The 17,645-nt window shown below is 50.6% G+C and overlaps 2 long non-coding RNA genes across 2 annotated transcripts; both read right to left on the reverse strand.

Moving 5' to 3' along the window:
* Positions 1-7,377: 7,377 nt before the first annotated feature.
* On the reverse strand, positions 7,378-12,880 carry LOC125147115 (uncharacterized). Its single transcript, XR_007145016.1, has 3 exons — positions 12,020-12,880; positions 11,031-11,195; positions 7,378-7,434 (listed from the first exon to the last, which is right to left on the reverse strand). It is a non-coding gene; the product is annotated as an uncharacterized LOC125147115 (long non-coding RNA).
* Positions 12,881-12,944: 64 nt separating this feature from the next.
* LOC125147116 (uncharacterized) lies at positions 12,945-16,828 on the reverse strand. Its single transcript, XR_007145017.1, has 3 exons — positions 15,861-16,828; positions 15,182-15,288; positions 12,945-13,000 (listed from the first exon to the last, which is right to left on the reverse strand). It is a non-coding gene; the product is annotated as an uncharacterized LOC125147116 (long non-coding RNA).
* Positions 16,829-17,645: the final 817 nt, after the last annotated feature.

Here is a 17,645-nt window from a genome sequence, read left to right on the forward strand (position 1 = left end):
TCTTTCTACATAGACTCCCCGGAACTGCCATTTTCTGACCCTTGCTGCCTCCTGCTTACTTGGAGAGCTCTGTGCCCCTCTTCACTCTCTCCATTTACCAGCAGGCTCCTGGGCATTAGTGCTCTTGACTCGCAGGCTGACCCGAAGTCAGTTCAGCCAAGCTGACTGGTGGAACTCTTGAACTCTAACCTGTATGCACAGACCCTCCAGGTCCATACCGCTTCAGCTCCCAGCCCCATCCTGAACTCATCTCATCAGCATGGCCAGGATCCCCTCAACAGCTTATTCTTCCTGGAGCCAACTAAGATCCTGACATTCATCCTCCCGTTCCCTCCCTTTAGTTTACTCCTCATGACAGCCTTATCCGGAAGGTACTACTGCTATCCCCATTCTACAGAACAGGAAACAATAATGCTTTGAAAATTTTTTATAGCATTTATTCATTTTTGAGACACAGAGGGAGCATGAGCGGGGTGAGGGGCAGAGAAAGAGAGAGACACAGAATCTGAAGCAGGCTCCAGGCTCGGAGCTGTCAGCACAGAGCCCGACGTGGGAATTGAGCCCACAAACCGTAAGATCGTGACCTGAACCGAAGTTGGATGCTCAACTGACTGAGCCACCCAAGCGCCCCAACAATAATGCTTTTAAGGCCTATATCAGGGTGCACCTGGGTGGCTCAGGCGGTCAACCATCCGACTTTGGCTCAGGTCATGATCTCACACTTGGTGAGTTCAAGCCCCACGTCGGGCTCTGTGCTGACAGCTCCGAGCTTGGAGCCTGCTTCGGATTCTGTGTCTCCCTCCCTCTCTGCCCCTCCCCTGCTCCCACTTTGTCTTCCTCTCCCTCTCAAAAGTAAATAAACGTTAACAAAAAGACACAAATCAAGTCATATCGCTCTTTTGCTCAAAATTCTCTGGCATCTCCCCATCATACCTAGACAAAAATCCAAAGTCTTTCCTATGGTCTCCAAGGTCCTATGAATTTGGCTCCCGGCCCACTTCCTCTCTTCCCACTCTCCCTGCAAACCTGCCCTCCCATTACTCAAGGAGATTCTCATCACCTTTCTCTCCTCAGAGCCCGTCCCTGCCTCCAGTTGTGCAGGAGGGTAGACAAGGCACAGGTCGGGCATCAGCTAGGCCTGGCTTTGATCCTGGATTCGCCGCTTACTGCCTCTGTCACCAGCAGTAATTCCCTTCGCTTGTCTGGACTTCCAGCTCCTCATCTGTGAAACTGGGTCAGTTACACCTACTTGGCAGGGTTGCCGTGGGGATTTAGTGAGATGTGAGGAGAGAGGTGGCAGGAGACAGTTGTCCCCCAGCCTCTCACACGAATGCAGGTTTCGTGAGCAGAGACACTACCTTTATTCTGAACTGTCTTTCCCAGGATGTTTGTAGAGTCAACAGCCTTGGACAACAGAGATAGCGGCTCCCTCTAGAGCAAAGGGCAGACATACTTACTGCCCGTTATGAAATCCCTGGGTGGCCCAAGCTCAGGGTTCCTCTACTGTGACACAACTGGCCCTGTGTGTGGGCATCCACATGAGTCCACCTGCATCGCACTGGTGAGACCTGAGGGTAAGGGGAAGTGACAAGTATTCTCGTGCTCATAACGCGTGCTGTGCTGTAATGAAGTCCTTTATATCTCTGGCCCAGAAGTCTCATGTCTTCTGCCAGTATCCCTGAAATTGTGTCACCTTGTTTATTTGAAAGTAGGGTGAAATGAGAGACCCTATGGCATACAGGTGTGCTGTTTCGAAGGGACACATGCACCCCCATGTTCATAGCAGCACGATCGACAACAGCCAAAGTATGGAAAGAGCCCAATGTCCACCGACGGATGAATGGATAAAGATGTGGTATAGCTGTACAAGGGAGTATTACTCGGCAATCAAAGAGAATGAAATCTTGCCATTTGCAACTACGTGGATGGAACTGGAGGGTATTATGCTAAGGGAAATTAGTCAAAGACAAATATATGACTTCACTCCTATGATGACTTCAAGAGACAAAACAGATGAACATCAGGGAAGGGAAACAAAAATAATATGAACACAGGGAGGGGGACAAAACAGAAGAGACTCATGGAGAACAAACTGAGGGTTACTGGAGGGGTTGTGGGAGGCGGGGAGGGGCTCAATGGGTCAGGGGCACTAAGGAATCTACTCCTGAAATCACTGTTGCCCTAGATGCTAACTAATTTGGATGTAAATTTTTAAAAAATATAAAATTAGAAAAAATAAATAAATATCATAAATTGCACACAAAAATAATGATAAGAGACCCTTTCACAGTTCTGGACTGTTCTCGCACTGAGGATGAGGTGCTGACGGAAGCACAGTTTTCCGTAAGAGGATGTATGAGGACCTCACGGGCTGACGAACACATGTGGAGGGGAAGGCCAAGGGAAGCAGCAGCGCACAGGTTGACCAAATCGTACAATCAACCAATCAATAAACGGCCTGCGACTTCCTTTCCTGTTCATGAGAACGAGTGAGGGAGGTCGTTGCAGGTGGGGTACCTGGAAGTAGGGTCAAAGCCAGCTGCCAGACGCTGCCCAGGTTGTTGCTAACTCTCCTCTGGGTGGGACTGGGGGATGCAGGGGTAATGGCCCACAGCCTGGCAGGCAGCCTCGGGTCTGCCCCGTTGTAACAACCAGCCCTAAGACTCATTTGGGGCCTGCGGGAGTTTCCAGCCCCTTTCAGACGGCACATACACACTGAACAATGAAGGGAGGGAAATTTACTACCCCTGTGGACCAAAGTCAGATGAATCATGAGAATTTTGTTGGCTCACTTGGGAGACGAGGAGAAGGACATGGGATGCTTGTTAAGGAAGGACAGTAACAGCGGGACCATCTTACAGCTCAGTCCTTCCTACAGTCTATCATGCGAATCTTTTTTTTTGTTGTTGTTACAGTTTTTTAATGTTTTAGTTATTTTTCAGAGACAGAGAGAGACAGAGCACAAGTCGGGGAGGGGCAGAGAGAGAAGGAGACACAGAATCCGAAGCAGGCTCCGGACTGTCAGCACAGAGCCCGACGTGGGGCTCAAACCCACAAACTGTGAGATTGTGACCTGAGCCGAAGTCGGACGCTCAACCGACTGAGCCACCCAGGCACCCCTATCATGCGAATCTTATACCCATGCCAAGATGATGATGAAAGGTCTCAGCTTTGCTTAGTTTTTTGTTTTCATTTTTGTTTTTTTGCCAATGAGTCCTAGCTGCTATATCGAAGCTTTATCCCACTCAGGGAGATTCTCTTGAGACAGACAAGCTCCCTTAGAAAACCATAGATGAGGCATGGATTGCTCTTTGGGTTCTTGTCTTAATATGGGTTCACAGTGCTGCTAAAGGTGGCCAAAAAAAATCTGGATAAATTTTTGTGATCAGCTCCACTGCCCTAGAAAATGCTCCTAGCCCTTACATTAAAACCAGGAAAAAAACCAAGATGTTATTATCACAATGAGACAGAGCCTCGACCAAGGTAGTTTCCTTTAAAAGTCACAGACGTGCAAGTCAAGTCCAAGTACTGACAGACATCTATAGAATATTCCACCCAACAATAGCAGAATGCATATTCTTCTCAAGTATATATGGAACGTTCTCCAGAAGAGACCATATGGTAAACCATAAAACAAGTCTCAGTAAATTCAAAAGGGTTGAAATCATACAGAATAAGTTCTCAGACCACAATGTAATGAAGTTTTCAATAACAGAAGGAAATTTAGGAAATTCACAAATACGTAGAAATTAAACAGCAGACTCTAAAATGACTAATGAGTCATAGAAGAAATCACATGGAAAAAATAACATGAGAAATTAGAAACTACTTTGAGATTTATGAAAACAAAAACACGACATACCAAAACTTACGAGATACAGTCAAAGCACTGCTTGGAAGGAAATTTATAGTTCTCAAATCTTATTTTTTTAAATTTTTAAATGTTTATTTATTTTTGAGAGAGAGAGAAAGAGAGAGGATGCAGGCAGGGGAGGGGCAGAGAGAGAGGGAGACACAGAATCCGAAGCAGGCTCCAGGCTCTGAGCTGTCAGCACAGGGCCTGACGCGGGGCTCGAACTCAGGAGCCGTGAGATCATGACCTGAACCAAAGTCAGACGCTTAACCGACTGAGCCACCCAGGCACCCCTGAAACCTTCAATTTAAAAAGAAAAAAAAAAGATCTAAAATCAATAGCTTAAACTTCCACATTAAGAAAATAGAAAAAGAGGGTGGCTCAGTTGGTTAAGCGTCCGACTTGAGCTCAGGTCATGATCTCACGGCTCCTGAGTTCGAGCCCCGCGTCAGGCTCTGTGCTGACAGCTCTGGGCCTGGAGCCTGCTTCACATTCTGTGTCTCCCTCTCTCTGTTCCTCCCCAACTTGCGTTTTCCTCTCTCTCTCTCTCTCTCTCTCTCAAATATAAATAAACATTAAAAAAAATTTTTTAAGAAAATAGAGAAAGAAGAATAAGCTAAACCCAAAGCAAGCAAAAGAAAAGCTACAGTAAAGATTAGAGAAAATCAACTAACCTACATATTAGTTCATTGAAAAGATCAACAAAATTGACAAACCTTTTGCCGGACTGACCAGCTCAGGCCCAGGTTAGCCAAAGGGTATGAACCTGGCAGCTGCAGCCAGAAAGCAATGTGGCTGTGGTTGCTATGTCAGGGAGTCCCCACATGTGAGGTCAATGCCAGTGATAGTAACCCTGCCGCCCAATAGGGGGCTTCACATGGCAATGCTTTCAGCTAACTGTGGAAACAAACCACAGCTGCTCAATACGGATCGCTCATGTAGCTGCCCATGCTATGGGCCATTCTCTAACGAGACTGGCAAGAATCAAGCTGTTGATCGGTCCTGCATCACCCAGGTTGTCTCCATTTCTTCCTGGGTCTTTCATCATACGCAACACGTCCACCACCATAGAGTGGGCACAAAGTAGAAGATTCTAGGCTTCTGATACAGAGGCCACCACTCCCTGCCAAACTTGTGACTCCTGCCGAACGTTCATCTGTGTGTCCTACGACGAGGGAGGCCACAGCGTAGGTAGTGTGGCCCCTGTTCTCTCCGGGGGAATTGACTACACAGAACCTTTCACTCCTTCTTGGGGCTATCGGCGGTGCCTTTTTCAGGGTACGGTGGTGCTGTGCCAGTCCAGCCAGGCAGCTTTGGCCACATCATTGTGGTTCTTGAGACTCATCTGTGCATTTTACTTTCTGGATGATTTGTAGCGTAGGAACAGGGCAACTGTTATCCCAAAAGCCACGCAACAAGGGGCTGATGGTCTAGGGATTTGGTGGCCCTTTCATGCTATCATCCGCAGGCAGGTGGCACTGTTGAGTGTTGAAGTAGTTTCCTCAAAACTAAACTCAAAAAGCACGCAACTCTTGATCTTGGGGTGGGGAGTTCAAGCCCCACGTTGCGGGTAGAGTTTACTTAAAGAAATAATAAACTCAAAAATATTTCTGGCCCTCCCCCCGGTCCACACAACTCAGTACAGCAGTTCAGTCACTGAATGTGGCTGTCCCCAGGATGGGACCATCTCCTCTTGGCTATGTCCTTTGTAATGATCAGGATGAGAGGGGTGGGGTTTAGATAGACCAGTTTTAAAAAGTCACTGGGGGGGGGGGGCGCCTGGGTGGCTCAGTCGGTTAAGCGTCCGACTTCAGCCAGGTCACGATCTCACGGTCCGTGAGTTCGAGCCCTGCGTCAGGCTCTGGGCTGATGGCTCGGAGCCTGGAGCCTGTTTCCGATTCTGTGTCTCCCTCTCTCTCTGCCCCTCCCCTGTTCATGCTTTGTCTCTCTCTGTCTCAAAAATAAATAAAACGTTAAAATTTTTTTTTTTAATAAAAAATATATAAATAAATAAATAAAAAGTCACTGGAGCACCTGGCTGGCTCAGTTGGTACAGCAGGCGACTCTTGATCTCAGGGTTGTGAGTTCGAGCCCCATATTTGGTGTAAAATCTCTAGAAAACAAAAAAAATACATGATTCTTTGTTTCCCCTAACACTAGCCCCAGCCTGGTTGCTGCATTTCCTCGGTGGCAGCTCAAAGGGGACCTACGAGATTTACATTGAATTGTAGTTCAACCACCTAGGTTCTCTTGTTGGACAGATGTGGTCCTGGATCATGAAAACAACTGGAGTGTTCTCTCTTTGAGTCCTCAGAAGTGGCCCAAATGTAGACTGGGGGACCTAATGAGTCCCTGTAAGTTTTATAAAAATGTCCTTGTCAGGGGCACCTGGGTGGCTCAGTCAGTTAAGCATCCGACTTCGGCTCAGGTCATGATCTCATGGTCTGTGAGTTCGAGCCCCACGTCGGACTCTGTGCTGACAGCTCAGAGGTTGGAGCCTGCTTCAGATTCTGTGCCTCCCTCTCTCTCTCCTCCCCAGCTCATGCTCTCTCACTTCTCAAAAATAAAAACGTTAAAAAAAATTTTTTTAAATGCCCTTGTCCTTCTTGCATCAGACCCTTCCAGATGAAAGATGTCAGTAGGGAATGCTTGGAAAAAGGTGACGTTCTGGCTACTGGAACAGAACAGATTGATCTTGTAACAATGGAAGTGAAACAACCGCCTGGGCAGCTCGGAGGGAGCACTTCAGACACAGGAGCCATGAGGGAGAGAGAGACATTAGTGATCTTTGTCTTTCCAAGGCACCTGGAGCCTCCCTTACTAAGGAAAACATCCTGGTCCAATGCACGCAAACTGTCACGAGTGCCTTAAACTTAACTACCCGCTGGGTCTGTTATCGTCCACTCGACAGCTCTGACCTTGCTTTGATTGTCATTCCGCTTAAGCTGAGAGGCCGGGAGCAGCAGAGGGTGGCCTCGGCTCCTCTGCTTCCCACATAAAACACCTGCCAACACCAGCACCTCCGGGTGTCTTCCTCATCCCCAAGCCTGTAGCCGTCATCACTCAGACATTCCCTGGGGTAGATGAATGCCATCTGGCTGGTGGCAAGGACAACCCAGAGAGGTTGGGCCCTCAATCAGTCCCTCCGAAAACAAAGACTAGACTCGATTATTTGACTTGGACTGGGCACTCTAAGGCGACTAGCGCGTGGAGAAGCCACACTGGAGGCGCTGTCAGTTGTGCCCCCAACTGATGCAGGTCCCACTTGGCGGGGGAGGGGGGGGGCAGGTTTCTTCCCAGAAGCACCATGTGCATCCTCGAGACTGCACGACTTGTGTGGAAGTTAAATGTTAACTTGCCTCTTTCTTGAAAACAGGATGACTTCAAATTTATCCGACTTTCTGGGGTGCCTGGGTGGCCCAATCGGTTAAGCGTCCGACTTCGGCTCAGGTCATGATCTCGCGGTCCGTGAGTTCGAGCCCCACGTTGGGCTCTGTGCTGACGGCTCAGGGCCTGGAGCCGGTTTCGGATTCTGTGTCTCCCTCTTTCTCTCTCCTCCCCTGCTCATGCTCTGTCTCTCACTTTCTCAAAAATAAAAATGTTAAAAAAAAATTTTTTTTTTAAATTTATCCGACTTTAGTTGAAGTGATCAGTGGCACCACCTTGGCCTAGAAATCTTTTAGGAGAGTTTTAATTCACTACCTCGTGTTGCTATGGAGGATAGAATTTCCCTGGACTTCTTCCTTGCCGGCCGGGGCAGAGTCCGTGCAATTGTGATATATTCTGCTATACCTACCTGGGTTAACACTTCTGGTCAAGTGGAAAGGTTGATACCTAGAAGCAAGCAACCACCCCCACCCCGCCTTTTTTTTTTTTTAAGTAGGTTTCACACCCAGCACGGAGTCCAATGTGGGGCTTGAACTCAAGACCCTGAGATCAAGACCTGAACTGGGGGACGCTTGGGTAGCTCATTCAGTTAAGCATCCAACTTCGGCTCAGATCATGATCTCACGGTTCATGAGTTCGAGCCCCACATCGGGCTCTGTGCTGATGGCTCGGAGCCTGGAGCCTGCTTCTGATTCTGTGTCTCCCTCTCTCTCTCTGCCCCTCCCCACTCACACTCTGTCTCTCTCTTTCAAAAATAAATTTAAAAAAAAGACCTGAACTGAGATCAAGAGTTGGGTGCTTAACTGGTCACCCTGCAACCTCGCTCTTTAAGGGAGATCTGATGCTTAATGAATCTGTTGAACTAGGAGCCTGAGGGGCATGGTTGAGGTTGAGGTCAGTACTATAAATTGACCTCATTCTGCCGCTTGATTTCCTGTTGAAAGAAGCCTTACATAATGCTGTGTGTGACAAATTGAACAGATTTGGTCCCAGACTCTGTTGATCAGATTTACTGATGATGTGGTACCCTCATGGGAAAATCTGCCAAAATCAAAGTTCAGAAATGAGGATTGGTTATTATTGCAAGATAGTTCTCCGGGAGTCTCTTAAGTTTCTGCGCATTTTGCAAGAGAGGGACTATCTCCCTTGTCCTGGACTCCTCTCAAGGATGTTGGTACAGTGAGCAGCCATGGAAGAGAAGATGGAAACAATGTCTCCTCCAGAGCAAAGGACAGACATGCTTGCTGGCCATTAGAAAAGATGTGGGTTCAGGGGTGCCTGGGTGGCTCGGTTGTTTGGGCGACCAACTTCGGCTCAGGTTATGATCTCACAGTTCATGAGTTTGAGCCCCGCGTTGGGCTCTGTGCTGACAGCTCAGAGCCTGGAGCCTACTTCAGATTCTGTGTCTCCCCTCTCTCTACCCCTCCCCTGCTCACACTCTGTGTCTGTCTGTCTCTCAGTAATAAATAAACGTTAAAAAAATTTTTTTTGAAAAGAAAAGATGTGGGTTCATAAAGAAGATGTGTATGTACACACACACACACACACACACACACACACACACACACACACTGGAATACTACTCGGCAATGAAAAAGAATGAAATCTTGGCATTTGCAACAACGCGGATGGAACTGGAGGGTATTGTGCTAAGTGAGGTAAGTCAGTCAGAGAAAGATACCATATGTTTTCACTCATATGTGGACTTTGAGAAACTTAACAGAAACCATGGGGGAAGGGAAGGGAAAAAAAGTTACAAACAGAGAGGGAGGCAAACTATAAGAGACTCTTAAGTACACCAACTAATCTTTGATAAAGCAGGAAAGAATATTCAATAAAGACAGTCTCTTCAGCAAGTGGTTCTGGGAAAACTCGACAGTGACATCCAGAAGAATGAATCTGGACCACTTTCTTACACCAGACACAAAAATAAACCTAAAATGGATGAAAGACCTAAATGCAAGACAGGAAGGCATCAAAATCCTCGAGGAGAAAGCAGGCAAAAACCTCTTTGACCTCAGCTGCAGCAACTTCTTACTCAACATGTCTCTGGAGGCAAGGGAAACAAAAGCAAAAAATGAACTATGGGGACCTCATCAAAACAAAAAGCTTCTGCCAGAGAAGGAAACAATCAGCAAAACTAAAAGGCAACCGACGGAATGGGAGAAGGTATTTGCAAATGACATATCAGATAAAGGGTTAGTATCCAAAATCTACAAAGAACTTATCAAACTCAACACCCAAAAAACAAATAATCCAGTGAAGAAATGGGCAAAAGACATGAATAGACACTTCTCTAAAGAAGACCTCCAGATGGCCAACTGACACATGAAAAACGATCAGTATCACTCATCAGGGAAAGACAAATCAAAACCACAACGAGATACCACCTCGCACCTATCAGAATGGCTAACATTAACAACTCAGCCAACAACAGATGTTGGCGAGGATGCGGAGAAAGAGGATCTCTTTTGCATTGTTGGTGGGAATACAAGCTGGTGCAGCCACTCTGGAAAAAAGTTATGGAGTTTCCTCAAAAAATTAAAACTAGAACTACTCTACGACCCAGCAATTACACCACTAGGTATTTATCCAAGGGATACAGGTGTGCTGTTTCAAAGAGGCACATGCACCCCAATGTTTATAGCAGTGCTATACCACTGGAAAGAGCCTAAATGTCCATCAACAGATGAATGGATCAAGAAGATGTGGTATACACACACACACACACACACACACACACACACACACTAAAGTATTACTTGGCAATCAAAAAGAATGAAATCTTGCCATTTGCAACTATGCGGATGGAACTAGAGGGTATTATGCTAAGAAAAATCAGTCAGTCAGAGAAAGACAAATATCATGACTTCACTCATATGAGGAATTTAAAATACAAAGCAGATGAACATAAGGGAAAGGAAGCAAAAATACTATAAAAGCAGGGAGGGGGACGAACCATAAGAGACTCTTAAATATAGAGAACAGATAGAGGTTGCAGGAGGGGTTGTGGGAGGGGGGATGGGCTAAATGGGTCAGGGGCACTAAGGAATCTACTCCTGAAATCATTGTTGCACCATATGCTAACTAACTTGGATGTAAATAAATAAATAAATAAATAAATAAAAAAGAGAGACTCTTAGGTACAGAGAACAAACTGAGGGATGATGGGGGTGGGGGCAGGGAAAATGGGTGATGGGCATTGAGGGGGGCACTTGTCGGGATGAGCACTGGGTGTTGTATGTAAGTGATCGATCACAGGAATCTACTCCCGAAGCCAAGAGTACACTGTATATGCTGTAAATTAGCTAACTTGACAAAAATATATATATTAAAAACAAGAAAAGATTTGGGTTCTCTAAATTTAGAGCCCTCTCCCTAGTGCAACCCACTGTGTGCAGACATCTATCTGGCCCATTGATGCCACCTCCATGGGACTTAGGGACAAGGGGACTAATGTCAATAGGCTCATGATCACACTGTTTACTGTGCCTTGAGTAATGAAGTCCTTTGTCTCTGACCCAAGAATCTCATGTCTTCTGCCGGCATGCACAAGACAATGGTGGGCTCTCTTCTTACTCTGCAAGTAGGGGGCAGTCTCAGCCCCTTGCCAGTCTTTGACAGGGGTACAAAGAAGATCCTAGAAAAGCTGGTGGTAAAGCTTATTCATAGTAGTCATGGAAAGCAGACCAGTTGTCTGGGAAGCAGTGGGCTTGGACTCTTTCAGACTATTCCCTCACCAATGAATCTATCACACCCTCATGTAAGCCAGCCCAACATCTGTCCCTACCTGTGGCACTGCTGACATGGCAATAGTTTGGCCATTCCTCAGTGGCAGCAAACACCATGGTGGCAGATATACTCGCACAACTCAATAACAGCCACCCTTGACTGCCTCATTTGGAGGTCAGGTTCACATGGTACCAAGTGTGGTCTATGATGCACAGCTGTGATTCTGAAAAATATAATTTATGTTATTGTATCTTCACACGAACAGGCACCCGAAAGGTATCAGCTTTCTTCTTCTTTTTAACTGTACTGTTAATTGACCTGACATTTCTGTGGAACAGGAAAGGGCTTGATGATACAGTGACAAAAATACTACTACTCAACTTGTGGTGTATGTTTTCTTTGGGGTGGGCACTGTGCTAAGGGCTTTTCAAGACCTATCTCGCTTAATGCTCGGGACGACACCGTGAATTAGGTCTTATCATCATCTCTAATTTACAGATGAGGAAACTGAGGCCTGGACAGGTTAAGAGATTTCTCCATGAGCACTCTGCTCGGATGTGACAGGGCTGGGACTCCATCCAGGCAGTGTACCTCTAGAGCCTGATTCTCAGTGGGCTTTTCCTGTGTTTGAAAGGTAGAGAGGGGTGGCAGGGCCGAAGATGCTGTCTGATTGATCAAGCATGAAGAAAGCGTCATTTCATTTTCCAATCCCATCCCTTTGTCACAGTATGTGGCACATGGGAGGGACTCAGTGAAAGCCACTCTCGCCAAAGTGTCTTGGGAGAGAGATGCTTCGGGGCAGAATCGTCCTCTCCAGGCCTCTGAAACTTTCCACCCTCACCTTCAGAACTCATGCGTAGCCCCCCACTCCCCTACCCCCCAGAGTCATGTCTTCAGAGCCTAGAAGCTTCCTAAAGACATTCAGAACTCTGAAGGTGGCACAGAGCCCCTCTTCTAGTGGTTGTACCCCACCTCCCCACAAGCAGCCCATCATGGTTCCCAGACCCAGATCACAATGACAGGAGTTAACATATACTGAGTACTTACCACGTGGCCAGAACCCACTAAGGGGTTCCTAAATGCCAGCTCATTTGCATCCCTGTTTAACAGTGAGGCAATTGAGACATAGAGAAGTTGAAGAGTTTTCCCAATTCCCATAGTTGGTGCAGGATGCAGCCAGGAAAATCTAAGGCCAGAAAACCACCGCTGTGCTCCGCTGCTTCCTGAAATATAACTTCCTTATGCAGGCTGCCTCTCTCCTGTCCCGCCAATTCCCCCAATGAGGCATTGGGAGCCCTAGGTTTGAGTCCTGGCTCTGCTGTTGACCGGCGCTGTAAACTTGGCCAAGTCCCTTGCCTTCTCTGGGCCTCAAGAACTCCCTCCACACAGAGCCGCCCCTAAATTTAAGCAGGTCTGAACATTTCCCGGGCCTGGGTCCCCTGCCTCATGTTTGTCCCATTCCAGTGGAGCTCATCATTCCCTTCAGGGCCCCACGCACCTATCTTTAGGACATTTGTGGGACCCTTCTCACTCCTCCCTCCCAAGAGTACTTGTGTATGTTTCGGATCAGGCAGCCTTGAGTTCCATTCCCACACTTGACTCACCTGATGACCTGAGTCTAACGGTTTCATCTTTCAAAGCCTCAGTACCCCCTTCCCGGGGTCACTAGGAGGATGTGACAATGTAAAGGTATAAAGTGCGTGGTAAATGATGGGTGTTCTTGTGGCTCACTCCACCAAGCCAGTCAACAAACTTCAGCACCTTCTGTGTGCCAGGCCCTGTGCTAGGATCTGGAGACAAAGGTGTGCCTTCCTGGGATGGCTGGGAGACAGAAAATAAAGAAGTAAACACACCTACGGGGCTCCTCGATGGCTCAGTTGGTTAAGCGTCCGACTTCGGCTCAGGTCATGATCCCACGGTCGGGCATCACCACGTCGGGCTCCGTGCTGATGAGCCTGGAGCTTGCTTCAGATTCTATGTCTCCCTCTCTCTCTGTCCCTCCCCCACTCGTGTTCTCTCTCTCTCTCTCTGTCAAAAATAAATAAACATTAAGAAAAAACTTAAAAAAAAAAAAGAAGTAAACACCCCTATAAAGAAGAATGTTCCAAGGGTGACTGGGTGGCTCAGTGGGTTGAGCGTCCAACTCTTGATTTTAGCTCAGGTCATGATCTCACCGAGTCGGGCTCTGAGCTGCTATCGCAGAGCCTGCTTGGGATTCTCTCTCCCTCTCTCTCTGCCCCTACCCTGCTCATGCTTGTGCGCGCTCTCTCTCAAAATAAATAAACATGAAAAGAAGAAGAAGGAGGAAGAGGAGGAGGAGACGGAGGAGGAGGAGGGGGAGAGGGAGGAGGAAGAGGAGGAGGAGGAGGGGGAGAAGAATGTTTCAGGCTGTGATGAATACCAGCAGGAAACAAATAGGTGATGGGACCCAGAGGGCCAGAGGTGGCTGTTTTAGAGAAAGATGTAAAGAAATGCTTCCTAGAGGCAAGAACCCTAGACAAAAAGGACTGACCCCACCCTCATTCCCTGCAGAGTCAAGAACTCAGCACCTCTGAGGCACAGAGGACCTTGGGGGCCAGCAAGCAAAGGGAAGCCACTGGAGGCTTTTTAAGCAGGGGAGTAGCATGATTGGAATCAGGTTTGTTGGTTTTGTTTTTTTTAAGTTCATTTATTTATTTATTTTGAGAGAGAGAGAGAGAGAGAAAGCACACACGCACGTGTGAACAGGAGGGAGAGAGAATCACAAGCACGCTCCGTGCTGAGAGCGCAGAGCCCAACGCAGGGCATCGGACTCTTGATTTCAGCTGGGGTCATGATCTCACAGTTTGCGGGTTCGAGCCCCGTGTAGGGCTCTGCACTGATGGTGCGGAGCCTGCTTGGGATTCTCTCTCTGCCCTTTCTCTCTGTCCCTACTCGGCTCGCACGCTCTCTCTCTCTCTCGGAATAAACAAACTTACAACAACAACAAAAAAGGCAGCTCTGGCACCAGGTAGAAGAGGGACGAGGGCAGAAGTGGCAGTGGGGAGACCCGTTGGGCAGCAGAAACGATCTGGAATGACCAAAAAGGTCATGGTCTCCTTGGACTTACAGGAGAACTCTATCCAGGAGGCAGGGAAGCATGTTGGTGGATTCTAGGGAGATGGGGTGCTGGGAATAGCGACGCAGGAGATGAGGCTAGACAGGGGCAGGCCCCAAGAGCTGGACTGTCAAAGTCTACCCTGCTGGTCCACTCTGCCTCTTTGTCCTCCTTGCTCCATGACCAACCTCAGGTGCTGAAACCTCCCAGGGGCCCCTGCCCACAGGCTGCTTTGGGGGCTCAGGCCCTGGGAGGCCCAGCAGGACAAGAGGAGACTAGAGTAATATGGCCTCAGCCCAGCCCCCTCTCTGGTGCCCAGGGTCTCTGCTGCAGGCCCCAGCCCCAGCTCCTGTGGCTCTAGGCTTAGGTTAGTGGGGTAGAGGGTCCCCCCCACCCCCAAGTCCCTTCAGCGGCCAGGGCTTCCCTCTGTTGCCCCTGGTGGTCTCCTTGCCCTCTGTAAGCGGTCCCTCCCATCCAGCCCCCTCAATCACCCACATGCAGGTGTCCTCTGTTCCCTGCTGGCTCCCCACTGAGCTTAAGGAGTTTGGTGATGATGACAGATAACATTTACTAAGCACTCAGAATGTGCCCGGTACTGGACGGAGTGCTTGCTTTCGCTGCCTTAAGTCACTGAGTCCCCTCAGCAGCCCCTGAAGAAGGGCGGTCACCACCCCCTCCTGCTTTCGGCAGCAGCGGGGGACACTGCTGGCCACACACTCCTCCCAAACGCTGCTCTCAATCTTTCCTCCGTGCTCCCTCCTGCTGCTCTTTGTGAGTCACTTCCGACTCTGCCTCCTCTCCCTGACCTGGGAGTGGGGACCTCCCTGGTTGACCCAGGGCCCTCTTCTCTCCCAGGCTGAGCCCATCCTTTCCCATGGCCATCGATGCCCCTGTAGGCTGTGGACCCCAAGTCTGTGTCTTCGGGCCAGACGTTCTGTCTGAGCTCTAGACCGCTGGGTTGAGATGTCTCTATCTGGATGACACAAGCATCTCAAACTCAAGCAAGGGCCCAAACAGAACCCCAGCATCTTCCCAGCATCTCCCTCTCCGCCACCTTCCTCACCCACCCTCGGGCTCAGGCCAGACTCCCTGAGCCATTCGTGCCACCTGCCTGTCGGGTACCGGCCACTCACCCAGTGTCTAGATTCCACCTCCCAAATACATCTCCACTGTGCCCAGGATGTAGCATCTCTTCTGCGGTGATGGCAGCAACATCCCCTCTTGCCCTGATACAGTCCCACTGAAATGAAAAAAATGAAATTCCTCTGGGTGGCCTCCCACATCCATGTCCTCTCCCACGTTGCACCCTGTTGTTTTGCTTGCCTTCTTTTAGTTCCTAGAAGAACTGAATCTCTCTCCCCTCCCATCCCCCAGCCCTGCATACCCTCTGTCCATCCCCCTCCCATCCCCCAGCCCCGCATGCCCTCTGTCCATCCCCCTCCCATCCCCCAGCCCCCCATGCCCTCTGTCCATCCCCCTCCCATCCCCCAGCCCCCCATGCCCTCTGTCCATCCCCCTCCCATCCCCCAGCCCCCCATGCCCTCTGTCCATCCCCCTCCCATCCCCCAGCCCCCCATGCCCTCTGTCCATCCCCCTCCCATCCCCCAGCCCCGCATGCCCTCTGTCCATCCCCCTCCCATCCCCCAGCCCCGCATGCCCTCTGTCCATCCCCCTCCCATCCCCCAGCCCCGCATGCCCTCTGTCCATCCCCCTCCCATCCCCCAGCCCCGCATGCCCTCTGTCCATCCCTGCGCCCTCAATCCCTCAGGCCTCCTGCAGGCTTCCCTCCCGCTTGGCTGGCTTCACACGTACCCCCATGATCTCCTGTTCCTCTTCCAGCTTTCGGCTTAGAAGTCCCTTTGTCAGAGGGGCTTCCTGGACCTCCAGGTCCCACCACAGCAGCGGCAGGCCTCTATTGTAGCCACAGTCACGTGTGAATTGACTTGTCGCCTGTCAGTCTCCTCCTCTACAGAGGCTCCAGGTGAGGCAGGGATGGGTCCTATACCTTAGCAAGAACTTGGTACCTGGTGGATTCTCGGTTGGTTGAATGAACAGAGCCCCATTTCGCAGGTGAGAAAACTGGGGCTTGGAGAGATTAAGACTCCAACCCTGGTCTGTTTGTGCTGTGTTCCAAGGGGAGCCACAGCCTGTTCTCAACAGAGGAGGGTCGGGTTCAAATGAGTAGGAGGAAAAAATGACTACGGACCGGACCGCTCAGCCCTGAACCTGGCAGGTGGTAAGCGCTCACTATTATTCCCTGCCTCGGTGTGTGATCTGAGCCCCGGGGGAGGGTGGGGCTGTCTCTCGTATCCACTTTGGGACTCCAGCAGTAGGGATCCCTTGAGGACACGGCCTCATCCCGTCCCTGCAACACCAGGCTGTATGAACAGGTCAGAGCCCACTGGGCACTTCAGGCAGAGGCTCCACTTAAGGGTTTCCCTCAGTCCCTCCAAAGCTATCCAAATAAATCCACCCTCACAGTAAAAAACCATGAGTTCCTTGGACAGGTGTTCCTAAAGGCAAGTCCCTGAACCCCCTCCCCCGGTCAGACTGCCACCCCCAGGGCCCAACAGGAGAGGGTTTGGTGCTGCTCTGACTTGGCAGTGAGCTGCTCAGGATACCCTGGTCACACCCACCCCCTGCTGAGTTCTGTGAGTCAGACACTGAATCCTGGGGTCTCCTGGCCGGGCCCTGTCGGCACAGTTGGGGCCCCAGGACACAGCAGGCCTCCAGGGCTTCTCCTTTCCAGACCAGTGGACAGGCCTGGCTCCTCTGCAGCTTTACCAAACCCAAGGCCCCTCCCCAGCCCCTGCCAACCCCTGCCCTGGGGCCCTGCTGTGCCCCTCCCCAGCCCCCTGGGCCCTCAAGCAGCACCCCCCTCCTCCCGGCTGTTAGCCTGGGAAGGGGGCCAGGCCCTGAGCTCAGACCTTGGCGATTCCAGAGTGTCTGAGGCCCAGAGCCAGCCCCGCCAGCCCGGCCAGACAAGGCGAAGGGGGTGGGGGCAGGGTGGGCACCAGGAAGCCATTCGTGGGGGGGGGCGGGTGGTGTTGGCAGGGAAGCCGGGCCTCCAGCTTCGTTCTTTCGGCCCCTCTTCCGGCTCTCGGAGCCCCTGGCCCAAGGGTGCCCTCTCCTGGAGCCCCCTCCTCGGAGGCGAGTGGAGCGGCACTAATGAGAAGTGACTCTGGGGTGGTGAGCCCCCCACGTGCGCAAGGGAGGCTGGGAAAGGGCTGAGAGGCCTGGGTTCCAGCCCCACCTGGCCGCCCCGGCGGCCGCGTGACCCGGCCGGGCCCCGAATTCCTCCCCCAGCCTCGGTTTCCCGCTCTGACGCGGCCTCGCCGCCCCGCCCGGAGGAATCCGGCGGCCCGGCCGGCGGCCCAGGTGAGGGCCCTCTGGCAGGCGCCCAGCGCGGCGGCGGCGGGTTCCGGCGGGGCGGGCATCTGGGGTGGGGACCGCCCCCCACCCACCCCGGCCTCCGCCCGCCCGCACGCCCTCGCTCCTCCGGGCGGCAGCGGCGACGCTTGAAACTGAAAAAAAAAAAAAAAAAAAAAAAAAAAAAAACTGTCTCCCTGGCCCGGGGCCAGCGTCCCAGCCCCCTTC

The sequence above is a fragment of the Prionailurus viverrinus genome, chromosome D1, assembly GCF_022837055.1.
Source record: "Prionailurus viverrinus isolate Anna chromosome D1, UM_Priviv_1.0, whole genome shotgun sequence".
NCBI lineage: Eukaryota > Metazoa > Chordata > Mammalia > Carnivora > Felidae > Prionailurus > Prionailurus viverrinus.